General features: G+C 46.4%; 1 pseudogene; it reads right to left on the bottom strand.

Moving 5' to 3' along the window:
- Positions 1-13,035: 13,035 nt before the first annotated feature.
- On the bottom strand, positions 13,036-14,805 carry LOC136628828 (tigger transposable element-derived protein 1-like; annotated as a pseudogene).
- Positions 14,806-15,581: the final 776 nt, after the last annotated feature.

A 15,581-nucleotide genomic window follows, 5' to 3' on the forward strand; every position in this document is an offset into this window, starting at 1 on the left:
CTGGAGGAATTTCTGACTCATCTCCTCCAGGTGTATATCAATTGATGTATCATTGGTGACCCGTCTAACCCTAAGCATTTGTGACCAAGGGAGTGACTCCATCATTCTCCGAGGATGACTGCTATTGAAGTGCAGAAGAAAATTTTTTTTATCAGTTTCCTTAACAAATAAATCCATAGAGATAGTAGAATCTCTAAGGATTGCCTTAACGTCCAGAAAGTTAATTGTCTCTTTGGATGACGTCATACTGAACTTGAGTTCAGGATAAATGTCATTAAGGAATCTGTGAAAATTCAGTAGTTCAACCTCCAAGCCTGTCCACAGAACGAACACATCGTCGATATAACGATACCAACAGGACACATATTGCCAGAAAACTGATGTATAGATGTGGTCCTCCTCACACATACGCATATAAATATTTGCGTAGGTGGGTGCCACGTTTGAACCCATAGCGGTACTCTGTCGCTGCCGGTAGTACACCCCCACAAACACAAAATAGTTGTTTACAAGGATGTACTCCAGCAGCGAGAGGGCAACCCGCTGGCAACCTACTGACCACTCAGATTTTTCAAGGCATCTTGTCACTGCTGATAAACCACGCTCATGGGTGATAGATGTATACAAACTGACGACATCGAAGGTGACTAGATGTGTAGATTCCGAAAATGTACAGTCATTAAGCTTCCTTAAGAAGTCACTAGTGTCTCTAATATAGGATTTAGATTCTTCTGCAAATACCCGAAGAATGCGGTCAAGAAAGCATGCACTCTTGGAAAATAAGGAGTCACACCCTGCCACAATCGGTCTACCAGGGGGCCGCTCGAGACTTTTGTGGATTTTTGGGAGTGTGTATAGCGCAGGTATCACAGGATGGGGTATATCTAGATACCTATGTAAATTGATATCTATAATACCATCCATCAATGCGCCATTAAGCAAAACCACATCTCTTTCTAGGTGCTTCATTTTTTTTTACAAAGAGGGTATGTATTTTAAAGATTTTTTGTGTCTTGCTTGAAAAAAAAGTGGCTTACATATAGAATCAGAGAATGGTAGAATTGGAAGGGACCATTAAATTATCCCAGACAGATGCCAGTCCAGCCTATATTTAAAGACTTCCATTGAAATAGAACTCACCACTGCCTGTGCAAACCTGCTTCACTCATTGATCACCCTCACTGTCATAAAGTGTTTTCTAATATCTAATCTGTGTCACCTGCCTTTCAGTTTCATCCCATTGCTAATCTTTTATGCAAATGAGAATAGGGCTGATCCCTCTACACTGTGACAGCCTTTCAGATATTTGTAGACAGCTATTGAGTTTCTTCTCTGGTAACCGGGCGCACAAATCAAACGTTTGTGCACCCGTTCAGATGGCCTGGTGAGCCCAAAGCAAATGCGCCGAGCTCACCAGGCTGTCGCCCATTTCCCCTCCCTCACCATCTCAGGCTCACCTCTGTTCCTCCCCGCTCGTTCTGTGCAATGGGAGGGGGTGGGATGGGCAGAGCTAAGCGCCGGTCCGTCCTGCCTTCTCCCATTGATGGCTATGGACAAGGGGTGGAGAGAGGGTGGGCACTTAACTCCACCTCCTCTGCCTCCCATTGCATAGAAAGAGTGGGGAGGAACAGAGGTGAGCCTGAATAGGGGGAAGGAAAATAGTGGGAGGGAGTTTAGCAGCCATGCTGCTAAACCCCCTCCCACCTACAGCCGCTGCCATTGGCTCCCATAGGAGCCAATGCAGCGGCTGATGTATTTTGGCTCAAAACATAGTTCCAGGACTAGGTTTTGGGCCCGACGTAAAAACGTTTGCCGCTATATTGGGCTGGCTGGGCGTTTTTATGTCTCGTAAATACGTCCATGTGATCTGATGCATTGGAATTAGAGATGAGCGAGCACCAAAATGCTCGGGTGCTCGTTACTCGGGACGAAATTTTCGCGATGCTCGAGGGTTCGTTTCGAGTAACGAACCCCATTGAAGTCAATGGGCGACTCGAGCATTTTTGTATATCGCCGATGCTCGCTAAGGTTTCCATTTGTGAAAATCGGAGCAATTCAAGAAAGTGATGGGAATGACACAGCAACGGATAGGGCAGGCGAGGGGCTACATGTTGGGCTGCATCTCCAGTTCCCAGGTCCCACTATTAAGCCACAATAGCGGCAAGAGTGGGCCCCCCCCCCAACAACTTTTACTTCTGAAAAGCCCTCATTAGCAATGCATACCTTAGCTAAGCACCACACTACCTCCAACAAAGCACAATCACTGCCTGCATGATACTCCACTGCCACTTCTCCTGGGTTACATGCTGCCCAACCCCCCCGCACGACGCAGCGTCCACAGCGCACACCAAAGTGTCCCTGCGCAGCCTTCAGCTGCACTCATGCCACACCACCCTCATGTCTATTTATAAGTGCGTCTGCCAGAGGAACCGCAGGAACACACTGCAGAGGGTTGGCATGGCTAGGCAGCGACCCTCTTTAAAAGGGGCGGGGTGATAGCCCACAATGCTGTACAGAAGCAATGAGAAATATAATCCTGTGCCACCGCCATCAGGAGCTGCACACGTGGGCATAGCAATGGGGCACCTATGTGCCACACACTATTCATTCTGTCAAGGTGTCTGCATGCCCCAGTCAGACCGCGTTTTTTTATAAATAGTCACAGGCAGGTACAACTCCGCAATGGGAATTCCGTGTGCACCCATAGCATGGGTGGCTCCCTGGAACCCACCGGCTGTACATAAATGTATCCCATTGCAGTGCCCATCACAGCTGAGGTAACGTCCGATTAAATGCAGGTGGGTTTCGGCCCACACTGCATGCCCCAGTCAGACTGGGGTTCTTTAGAAGTGGACACATGCAGTTACATCTCCGTGTGGACCGACAGCATGGGTGGGTGCCAGGAAGCCACCGGCGGTACATAAATATATCCCATTGCATTGCCCATCACAGCTGATGTAACGTCAGCTTTAATGCAGGTGGGCAAAAAATTAATTGGATTACACTGTAGGCGAGGGCCCCAAAAAATTGGTGTACCAACAGTACTAATGTACCTCAGAAAAATTGCCCATGCCCAACCAAGAGGGCAGGTGAAACCCATTAATCGCTTTGGTTAATGTGGCTTAATTGGTAACTAGGCCTGGAGGCAGCCCAGTTAAAATAAAAATTGGTTCAGGTGCAAGTTTCAACGCTTTAATGAGCATTGAAACGTATAAAAATTGTTTACAAAAATTATATGACTGAGCCTTGTGGGCCTAAGAAAAATTGCCCGTTCGGCGTGATTACGTCAGGTTTCAGGAGGAGGAGCAGGAGGAGGAGGATGAATAGAATACACAGATTGATGAAGCAAAAAGGTCCCCGTTTTTGATGGTGATAGAGAACGATGCTTCCATCCGCAGGTGCAGCCTACGTATTGCTTAGGTATCGCTGCTGTCCGTTGGTGGAGAAGAGAAGTCTGGGAAAATCCAGGCTTTGTTCATCTTGATGAGCGTAAGCCTGTCGGCACTGTCGGTTGACAGGCGGGTACGCTTATCCGTGATGATTCCCCCAGCCGCACTAAACACCCTCTCTGACAAGACGCTAGCTGCAGGACAAGCAAGCACCTCCAGGCCATACAGCGCGAGTTCAGGCCACGTGTCCAGCTTCGACACCCAGTAGTTGTAGGGGGCAGAGGCGTCACCGAGGACGGTCGTGCGATCGGCTACGTACCCCCACACCATCCAGTTTACAGTGCTCCCGCCAATTCAGCCTTGACTGGGGAGCGGTGACACAGTCTTGCTGGGGAGCCATAAAGCTGGCAAAGGCCTTGGAGAATGTTCCCCTGCCTGCGCTGTACATGCTGCCTCCCCTGCTACTTAGCCCTCGGAACTGCACCTTCTGCCACTAGCGCTGTCGGATGGGAATTTTACCATCAGTTTGTCCGCCAGGGTCCTGTGGTATAGCATCACTCTCGAACCCCTTTCCTCTTCGGGTATGAGAGTGGAAAGGTTCTCCTTATACTGTGGGTCGAGCAGTGTGTACACCCAGTAATCCGTAGTGGCCAGAATGTGTGTAACGCGAGGGTCTTGAGAAGGCATCCTAACATGAAGTCAGCCATGTGTGCCAGAGTATCTGTACGCAACACATGGCTGTCCTCACTAGGAAGATCACTTTCAGGATCCTCCTCCTCCTCCGGCCATACACGCTGAAAGGATGACAGGCAAGCAGCATGGGTACCCTCAGCAGTGGGCCAAGCTGTCTCTTCCCCCCTCCTCCTCATGCTCCTCCCCTCCTCCTCAACGCGCTGAGATATAGACATGAGGGTGCTCTGACTATCCAGCGACATACTGTCTTCCCCCGTTTCCAAGCGCAAAGCGTCTACCTTTATGCTTTGCAGGGAACTTCTCAAGAGGCATAGCAGAGGAATGGTGACGCTAATGATTGCAGCATCCCTGCTCACCATCTGGGTAGACTCCTCAAAGTTCCAAGGACCTGGCAGATGGCTGCCAACCAGGCCCACTCTTCTGTAAAGAATTGAGGAGGCTGACTCCCACTACGCTGCCCATGTTGGAGTTGGTATTCCACTATAGCTCTACGCTGCTCATAGAGTCTGGCCAACATGTGGAGCGTAGAGTTCCACCGTGTGGGCACGTCGCACAGCAGTCGGTGCACTGGCAGATTAAACCGATGTTGCAGGGTCCGCAGGATGGCAGCGTCCGTCTTGGACTTGCGGAAATGTGCGCTGACCAGCGCACCTTTCCGAGCAGGTATGACAAGTGTGGGTAGCTTTTCAGAAAGCGCTGAACCACCAAATTAAAGACATGGGCCAGGCATGGCACGTGCGTGAGGCTGCCGAGCTGCAGAGCCGCCACCAGGTTACGGCCGTTGTCACACACGACCATGCCCGGTTGGAGGCTCAGCGGCGAAAGCCAGCGGTCGGTCTGCTCTGTCAGACCCTGCAGCAGTTCGTGGGCCATGTGCCTCTTCTCTCCTAAGCTGAGTAGTTTCAGCACGGCCTGCTGACGCTTGCCCACCGCTGTGCTGCCACGCCGCGCGACACCGACTGCTGGCGACGTGCTGCTGCTGCTGACACATCTTGATTGCGAGACAGAGGTTGCGTTGGAGGAGGAGGAGGAGGGTGGTTTAGTGGAGGAAGCATACACTGCCGCAGATACCAGCACCGAGCTGGGGCCCGCAATTCTGGGGGTGGGTAGGACGTGAGCGGTCCCAGGCTCTGACTCTGTCCCAGCCTCCACTAAATTCACCCAATGTGCCGTCAGGGAGATATAGTGGCCCTGTCCGCCTGTGCTTGTCCACGTGTCCGTTGTTAAGTGGACCTTGGCAGTAACCGCGTTGGTGAGGGCGCGTACAATGTTGCGGGAGACGTGGTCGTGCAGGGCTGGTACGAAACATCGGGAAAAGTAGTGGCAACTGGGAACCGAGTAGCGCGGGGCCGCCGCCGCCATCATGCTTTTGAAAGCCTCCGTTTCCACAAGCCTATACGGCAGCATCTCCAGGCTGATCAATTTGGCTATGTGCACGTTTAACGCTTGAGCGTGCGGGTGCGTGGCGGCGTACTTGCGCTTGCGCTCAAACACTTGCGCTAGCGACGTCTGGACGCTGCGCTGAGAGACATTGCTGGATGGGGCCGAGGACAGCGGAGGTGAGGGTGTGGGTGCAGGCCGTTAGGCACTCGTGCCTGTGTCCTCAGAGGAGGGTTGGATCTCAGTGGCAGGTTGGGGCACAGGGGGAGAGGCAGTGGTGCAAACCGGAGGCGGTGAACGGCCTTCGTCCCACCTTGTGGGGTGCTTGGCCATCATATGCCTGCGTATGCTGGTGGTGGTGGCTCCCCAGCTGATCTGGGCGACAAAGGTTGCACACCACTGTTCGTCGGTCGTCAGGCGTCTCTGTGAAAAACTGCCACACCTTAGAGCACCTTGGCCTCTGCAGGGTGGCATGGCGCGAGGGGGCGCTTTGGGAAACAGTTGGTGGACTATTCGGTCTGGCCCTGCCTCTACCCCTGGCCACCGCACTTGCTCGGCCTGTGCCCACACCCTGACTTGGGCCTCCGCGTCCTCGCCCGCGTCCACGTCCTCTAGGCCTACCCCTACCCCTCAGCATGCTGTATTACCAGTAGTGCAGAAACAGAACGCTGTAATTAAATGTGCCGCTTATTGGCCTTTGGTTGGAGGCTGACTTCGCTTACGGAACGCACAGCAGAGGTAGGAAAGAATTTTGCGCAAGCCTGCTGTAACACTTAGCTGGCTGCGTATGAATTAGGACAACTACCCCCAGCAGAGACCCAGTACACTTGTGGACAGGAATACAGCGGTGATGTAAGAGGCAACACAGAGGCAGAAAAGAATTTTGTGCAAGCCTGCTGTAACACTTAGCTGGCTGCATATGAATTAGGACAACTACCCCCAGCAGAGACCCAGTACACTTGTGGACAGGAATACAGCGGTGATGTAAGAGGCAACACAGAGGCAGAAAAGAATTTTGCGCAAGCCTGCTGTAACACTTTCCTGGCTGCGTATGAATTAGGACAACTACCCCCAGCAGAGACCCAGTACACTTGTGGACGGGAATACAGCGGTGATGTAAGAGGCAACACAGAGGCAGAAAAGAATTTTGCACAAGCCTGCTGTAACACTTAGCTGGCTGCGTATGAATTAGGACAACTACCCCCAGCAGAGACCCAGTACACTGAGGACGGTCACAGGCAGCCCAAATAGATTTTTTTTCCCACAAATGTTTTTGGAAAGGCCCACTGCCCATATACACTAAATATGTCTTCTGTCCCTGCCTCACCACTACTGGCCCTGGACAATGTAAAATTACTGCAGGACGCAATGCTCTGCACGGCCGATATACAAAAAAAAAAAAACTGCAACACTGCAAAAAGCAGCCTCCACACTACTGCACGCGGTTAGATGTGGCCCTAAGAAGGACCGTTGGGGTTCTTGAAGCCTAAAATAACTCCTAACGCTCTCCCTATAGCAGCTCCAGCACCAGCAGCACTGTCCCTGATCTCTGTCAGAATGCATCTGTGGCGAGCCGCGGGAGGGGCCGATTTATATACTCGGGTGACACCTGATCTCGCCAGCCACTCACTCCAGGGGGGTGGTATAGGGCTTGAACGTCGCAGGGGGAAGTTGTAATGCCTTCCCTGTCTTTCTATTGGCCAGAAAAGCACGCTAACGTCTCAGAGATGAAAGTGAAAGTAACTCGAACATCACGTGGTACTCGTCTCGAGTAACGAGCATCTCGAACACGCTAATACTCGAACGAGTATCAAGCTCGGACGAGTACGTTCGCTCATCTCTAATTGGAATCCAATGCATCAGATCTCTGTGCGTATCGGCCTGCTGTGAAAACGGCCATCCGATATGCGCCCATGGGAAAGAGCCCTTAGTCTGTTATCTATTAGTATATCAAAGTCTTTTTCACATTTACTGCTTAGCCCAATTTCTCCCATTCTGTATGTGTTTTTTTTATTTTCTTGCCCAGATGCAGGACATTGCATTTCTCCTTGTTAAAAACCATTTTATTAGTTGCCACCCACTGTTCAAGCTTGTCCAGATCTTTTTGAAGCCTCATTCTCTCTTCTTTAGTGTTAGCTATCTCTCCTTGTTTAGTGTCATTGGCAAATTTGATTAGTTTCCAATCAATTCCCCCATCTAGATCATTTATAAATGAGTCCAGGACAGCGCCCTGTGGTACCCCACTTGAGATATTTGGCACAAATAAAGCTAACCAATATGCGATATAAAGATTGACAAAGTGTCTAAAGATGTACGAAATGTAATATTCAGTAGAAGCCACAGTGATAAATTTGGCACATTTTTAGACTACCTGTCTAACTATTACAGAAAAAGTTTAAATCTTTCCCCCAAACATTAATTTATTTTTTTAAATTTATATAGTGACATATCAGGAGTAGAGATGAGCGAACGTACTCAGTTCAGGTGTTTTTAGACCCGAGCACCGCTTTTTCCGAGTAACTGACTACTCAGACGAAAAGATTCGGGGGGGCGGCGTGGTGGAGCGGGGGGTAACAGTGGGGAACAGGGGGAGCTCTCTCTCTCCCCCCCACTCCCCTCTGCAACCCCCCGTGCACCGCCGGCGCCCCCCGAATCTTTTCGTCCGAGTAGTCAGTTACTCGGAAAAAGTGGTGCTCGACTCCAAAAACACCCGAACCGAGTACGTTCGCTCATCTCTAATTAGGAGGCTTCCACTGAAGATACTGTATATGGTGCAGAACACACCCTAGGTTTACATTGGATGGATAACAGTGCATAGAGTCTTAAGGCTTATTATTATCAGGGCGTTTTTACGCCCGACCATATATACGCGACCATCTGAGGCATTTGTTTCCAATGTATTTGTTCACACAGGCACTTATACGGCACGTAAAAACGTCGACCCACGAAAATAGAATATACGCGACCGATATACGCGCCGACGCATATTCATTGGCCAAAAAAAATAGCTCTAAAAGTATGAACAGGCGAGAATACGCTAACTAGCTCAGGCCATGATCACCGGAAAACGTGTGAACATAAATACGCCTTTGCTCGTGTGAATAGGCCCTTAGTGTTATACTGATGAAGACCTGAATAAAAATGGGTTTAATTTAATTGGGAATAAACATCTCAATACAAGCTCATCACCCATACACGCATATGATTGTTGTGGAAAGATACAAAGATAGAAAAATAACTGTTATTGAAAAGATAGAAAAACTGAAAAAATACTCCCACATATGCAATCTGCCAAACCATATGGACATGAAATTTCAAGAAAATACCACTTGAAATGTAATATATGCCAAGTAAACTTCAAAATATTATCTTCTATCATGTGCATTTATGGAATACTAAAGAATAATTACAATTTGTTCCTGACTTATTATAAATTGTGTTACATTTCTTGGTTACAAGGCTGATGTATTCATTAGCAATTTGTTATTATAACTGTATGAGTCAGGAATACAGTCATTTTATGATTTTTTTATTTACTAGATACTAAGTGAAGAATAAGGACCAGATAAACTCAGGTACAAAGCTTAATCCATGATTGAAAAAGGAAAAAAGTATATAAACTTGTATTTAAGACATATGTAGTTCCTTTCTTATAAACTATGCAGTGTTATCAACGGTGGCTCAATGGCTAGCACTAGGTTCGAATCCAAACTAGGGCAACAATCTGCATGAAGTTTTTATTATCCAGGTTTGCCTGCGTTTTTCATTTTCATCTTCAAGATCTATTTGTGTAATTGCATCAGGTGTGAGTGGTGTAGCAGTATAGGGCATAGCACCAGAAGACACAGGGGCATGTTTACATAACGACACTCACTTAGTCCCGTATTTGATGCGATAAATGCATGCATTTCCAAAAATGTATTTTCTGAACGCCCCAGCAGTTTGTTGGAATATTCAGCATCAATAGTCTCTGGAACAGTTGAATACATAAATATCAGGCGGATCATCAAAGCCGACATCATACGATTTCCAGATCCAACATCCTCCTGCAGTGACTGGCATGTAGCTTGACAGAAATTGATGATTTTAGCAGCATCCGGTATGGAATAACACTCTACTTGGATGTCCTTTCACACACACACTCAGTCTCCTGGCCTTAGAGAATGATCTCCCTCATTAGAGACTGGACCTGGAATGGAATCATAGACTTGTTTATAATGATGTTACATTGCACTAACGTACCCCATGAGGCAAGCAGATACTCATAATTATGTAAAATGTGAAACCCCCACAAAAAACACCACTATCGTTTATTTATTATAATTTGCGTTCATGTATAAAGACAAGACATGTTCATATTTGCCAACCACTGGAAACTTTATTCAACTCAACTCGCTGGAGTGGGTAGGCAGCATTTGGAATGCAACTAATGCCCCTTTAACACAAGCTGATTCTTGTTTGAATGAGCGCACAAGCGAGTGACGTCACTGCTAACTTGTTTGCAATTGTTCACTTATGCTGGCTGAAGCTAAACAATAAACAAAAAGTGAATGAAAAGTGCATGATGGCTTGCATTTAAACGTAACGGTCATCACGCACTTTTGGTCATTATAATGATTTTTCAATGATAATTGGTATGTCTAAATTGGCCTTGAAAAAAAGCTTCTTTACAATTCATGCAATCTTACTTTAATCATAGCAAGCCCAAATAATACTACCTTAGACAGGTCAGGTGGCATTGTTGCTGAATCCTGGACCAAGCCATCATGCAGACACAGCAACACTTGTGTAAGCCCACTTCTCAATTAGGCTATTATTGGTTTCAAGGCTCAAGGATACCTTTCTACAGTTACCATTCTCCTCTTATACAGCATCCTCCTTACGATTCTTCTTCTTGGATCTAGGTTATTGAACTAGGAACTGCCTAAGTAGGCCTGTAGGACCTGGATCTAAAGTAACCGCTTGCACCTCCTCAACATTTTCAAGGGTAGAAGGGCAACAGCCAGTCTTGGCTGTTTCAACTACTAATGTGTCTCCTTCTGCTCCAGTTGTAGTGTTTTAGTGTGAACCTGTGCTTTTATGATACCTACCTGTTCTTAGAGAGTGTCAGGGGACTCAAGCAGCTTTTTCACACAACATGACAGGCTTGTCTGAGGACCCAGAAAGTTCTGCTCCTCCAAACCGGTCCATAATACTTGCAATCAGTAAACAAATTAGCCACCTTACCCTTGGCTTGCCCACAAGCCCCAACAAGTGCCTTCAGCTACACCTTCTGTGCGAATGTAGAGGAAGGGAGTGGTTCTGTAGGCAAGCTACCTTGGTCAGCATTGTAAGTCATGTCCTGCTTCAAACAATATCTGAAGCCATCTATAAAATACCCAAGAACAATGTTAACAATGGGATTTTTCAAATCCATGGTAAAAGGTTTTTGCTCCAGTTTTCATTGCTGTTCAATGTTAGTGAAATGGAGCGCTATATGTATGCTCTTGATATCTGAATTAAATTTAAGGGTTCGAGCTGCTCGAAGATTTACAGGTCACACAGTATTTGTGTAATCCACTGAATTCCTTTATTCCTCTAACAGACATAAGTATTTATAGTTTTCAAACAAAGAATAAACTTAGCTGACACCTAATTCATAAATATACATAGCTTCTTACAATCCTATTATTAGTATTTGTCATTAAACCTTAGCAGTAGTAGTAACGTCAGTTTTTTAGGTAGGAATTCCTTCCTCCCAGGTCACATCCTGGCTGCCCACTATCCATTACTTGGTTTAAGTAAGCTTTTTCTCTCATCATGGTAACTATCTCTAAAACCCTCGATTAACATTTATGATTATTTGCAAGTGGCAGTGTTTGGCAATCAATTAAAGCTTACGCGAAGGTTATGAATTCATATATGCTATATATATATATATATATATATATAGATAGATAGATAGATATATAGATAGATATATGTATATACACACACAATAATATTCATCTATGGGCTGTGTATATATATATATATATATATTACACACATGCAGAGAAGTAAAGGGTAAAGTAAAATTGTTTCTTAATTGTCATCTGGTGGGGCCTGGTAGGAGATCTCCCATTCCTAACATTGTGATATCTAGACACAGAATAGCACAAGATGGAGTAAAATAATAATATGGCTTCTCTCACATCACCAACCTATGGAACAAAACACTCTAGCAATGAGGTTGTTCCCTTAAAAAAATAGTGGGTGATTGGCTGGCTGGTGAACTTCACACCCAGCCAGCTCAAACATCCCACACCTGTGGCAGTGTGCTCATGGAAACCCATAGAACTGCCGGTCCCAGGAGCACAACCTAACAGTTCATCCACTTTAAAAAGGGGCCCCTGAACCCTTATGGCATTAAAAAAATAACAACGCCTCCAACAGACACATGTCAAACAGGACTTATCCTATAGGCTTGACACTAATACATAAACATCATAAACAGGAGGGAGTAACCTATCGGGCACCTCTAAACAGAACCACTGCACCTTACACAAATAGCCTAAGTCACAGTAGTCTGCAAAAGAAAGTGCACAAATCCAGAGGGGAATAAAGATGGCAACGTCCCCTAGTGACACAATGTCGCACAGGACTAATACATACGGGCCTAGTTCAGACACATACGTTTCAAAAAAAGCAGGAGAGAGAATAAAACACAGTTATATAACACACAGAGGTCTGGTGCAAAAGGTAAGGCTGTTTAATATGTCATGTCACAAGCAGGACGCGGCGCATCCTTTATCCTGAGATACTCATGCAACTGCACACACGCTAAACACCAAAAGAAAGTCAACTAGTGAACTGAGAAAAGCAGCACCCTCAAGCCAGAGGGGCTGGCATTAATGTGCTGGAGACTGGTGGTGATTAGCTGACTGGAGACTCCACACTAGCAGCCAGCTCAAACATCTCACACCTGTGGCAGTGTGCTCCTGGAAACCCACAGAACTTTGATCCCAAGAGCACCACCTAACACCTATATAAAAGATCCTATATTCGCAGGATGCATCCCACAGGACCTCCATGCATAGAATTTCTACCTCATTACAGAAGAGAAAAGAGGGGCTTAAGGCCCTTTTACTTGGGACGATTATCGTTGCAGTTCTTTAAAACCCCGCGCACCCATGGTGTTTTGAATGACAGTCGTCCCGTGTAAATGCATGCAGAAACTGAACGACTGGACGAGAGTAGTGCATGAGTGGTGCACGATGGCAGCGCATTTAGACACAACGATTATTGCTCAAAAGATGGCTTTTGAGCGAATTTTGAGCGGTAATCATTGTGCCTAATGGGCCTTAACAGTAAGTTCCATGATGAAAGACCAAAGAAAATCATACTCTAAGAGAATACAGGTAGTCCCCGACTTACGAACAGGTTCCGTTCCGGGAGCCTGTTCGCAAGTCCATTTTGTTCGTATGTCGGATTCTATTACTTGAATGCACATTCAAGTAATAGAATCGTTGGGTGTAAAAATAGTAACAAAAATAGGATCTTACCTTGATAAGGTGACACAGCTGGAGTATGTGGACTGGCTTTCTGTGGGAAATTACTGACTGGAAGTGGAGGAGACGTTGGGCGATGGTGGAGCAGCAGAAATGGGAGACAATGATGCATGAAGAATTGGAGAGGATGAGTCATCAGCACTCAGTGGTAATGGGACATCAACATTAGAGGGAGGGTGAGAAGATGTTGGCGTGGATGCTGTAACACCTGACGTCGATGGCACTGGTTCAGTGTCATGATGAGACTCATCGCATCTTTCCATCCTCCTAAAGAACCGGTCTAAGGATGCCTGGGTGGTAGCTGCCTTTTTCTCATCGTATATGGCCCGGTAGCAATGAAGTGCATCGTGGACAGATGCTGCAACCTTGGTGTACCGTTCCACATTTGGGTCCTGTGATTCAAAGAGTGCCAGAAAGTCTTCAATCATTTGAAATGCCTTTGCCATCATCTTGGTTTGGAAATGCTTCGGTGCTGGTTCCACTTCCAGTTCGTCCTCTTTTTCTTCCTCCTTCCTTTGATTTTCCAGTTCCATGAGATCTTCATTTGTCAGCTCCTGGTTGTGCACAGCAAAATATTCATGGAAGTCCTGTTCCTCAACATGAAGGTCAAGCTTCTTGCTGATGCTCACTAAGTTGTTGACTACATTTTGTTCCTCTGCCTGTAGCTTTGCTAAACTAGGGGAATCGTGGACAAACATGGGGCACAGTTTCTTCCAAACCCCATTCATGGTGGCCGTGGTAATTTCACGCCATGAAGCATCAATGTTCTTTATGGCATTATAGATAGTGAAGTTCTTCCAAAATTCACGCAATGTCATCCCAGACTCACCCTAAGTTGCTTTCAGTGCCTGACGAAACATGTGACGGAGATAGTATTTCTTGAAGGTTGCAATGGCCCCCTGGTCCATTGGCTGGAGTAGGGAGGTAGTGTTGGGTGGCAGGAAAACTACCTTCACATTTGTATGAAAGTCATCTAGGAAAGGAGGGTGGCCCGGTGCATTATCTAAAAGGAGAAGAATATTGAAGGGAATGTTCTTATCCCGGCAGTACCGTTCCACCTCGGGGATGAAATGGTGATAAAACCAGTCTTGAAACATAGCAAGAGTGACCCAGGCTTTTCGGTTACTCTTCCACACAACAGGAAGTGAGGCCTTAGCTATATTTTTCAGGGCTCTTGGGTTTTCAGCATGATACACTAACAATGGCTTGATCTTCATATCTCCTGCGGTATTTCCGCCAAGCAGTAGCATCAGTCTGTCCTTTGCGGGTTTGAAGCCAGGCATAGACTTCTCTTCCTTACTGATGTAGGTTCTGTCTGGCATCTTTTTCCAATAAAGGCCTGTTTCGTCAACATTAAATATTTGCTGAGGTGAAAACGCACCTTCTTTGATAATTTCCTTAAGTGTAGCGGGGAACTCCTGGGCTGCTACTGTATCTGCACTTGCCGCCTCTAATGTCACTTTTATGTTATGGGGGTTATTACGTGCCTTGAAGCTGTTAAACCATCCATGACTTGCAGTAAAGGTCACATCTGCTGCTCCTTCCCCATATTTTGTCTTTACATCTTCAAAAAGACTTAAAGCCTTCTCTTGAATCAGCATTAAGCTTAGTGGCTTTCTTTTCTGATGACAATCCTCCATCCAAATGCTCAGAAGATTTTCAAGTTCTTCTATCACTTTTCCACGTTTCTTACTAATAATAGTAGAGTGCATAGGCACTGAACTTCTCACATGTTCCATGATGCTATCCTTGCTCTTCAGAATGGTACCGATGGTAGAACGATTCATCTGGTATGAGCGAGCAACATCAGACATCTTCTCACCGCGCTCCACTTTTTTATGATATCAGCCTTTGTTTGCATCGTGATGGCCTGGCGTTTTTTTTTAGAAATTCCAGCATCACCACTTCCTTTGCGCTTGGCACCCGACATGTTTGGAGTTCACAACACTCGTTGTACTGAAACAACATGAGTACAGTTAGAGAGATCTACTGTTTGCGGTAGGCGCGGCTCCTGCTCGCTGCTGCCACCACTCTGCCGCCATGCGAATTAGCCTTAGGACGACCTTGTTCGTATGTACCGAAATTCATAACTTGAATATTCGTATGTCGGGGACTATCTGTAGTCCTGTTTTCAAAAATTCATATTGAAAGCCCACTGTATAAACATAATCTTCTGGTGATGGAGTGGATGCAAGGAAGGACAACTGGAAACAGAATCACGGCTTTCCGAGGCTCTTTGATATGCTTACTGAGACTCTATCTCCATAAATGGGAAATAGTCCATTACTGAGAAAAGTATTGGTCAGGAACAGTATGATTTCTCCTTAGGGAAAGCACCCAGTAGGTTTGTGCATTTCGGTTTTGATCTTTGTCCGTTTTGCTCATGATTCTGATTTCTGTTCTCTTTGACCTCAGCCCTGTATTCTGGACTTCATTATTGCCTGCTGCCTGCTCTGATCTTCTGCTTGGATATTGTTATTGCACCTGTGCCTGCAGCCCTGTTCTCTAGATACCGACTTGTTCATACCATTAAGTACCACACTTCAGCCCTATGCAGAACTATCTCTGTGAATAAGGACTTGGGGACCGA

The sequence above is a fragment of the Eleutherodactylus coqui genome, chromosome 5 (assembly GCF_035609145.1).
Source record: "Eleutherodactylus coqui strain aEleCoq1 chromosome 5, aEleCoq1.hap1, whole genome shotgun sequence".
Lineage (NCBI taxonomy): Eukaryota > Metazoa > Chordata > Amphibia > Anura > Eleutherodactylidae > Eleutherodactylus > Eleutherodactylus coqui.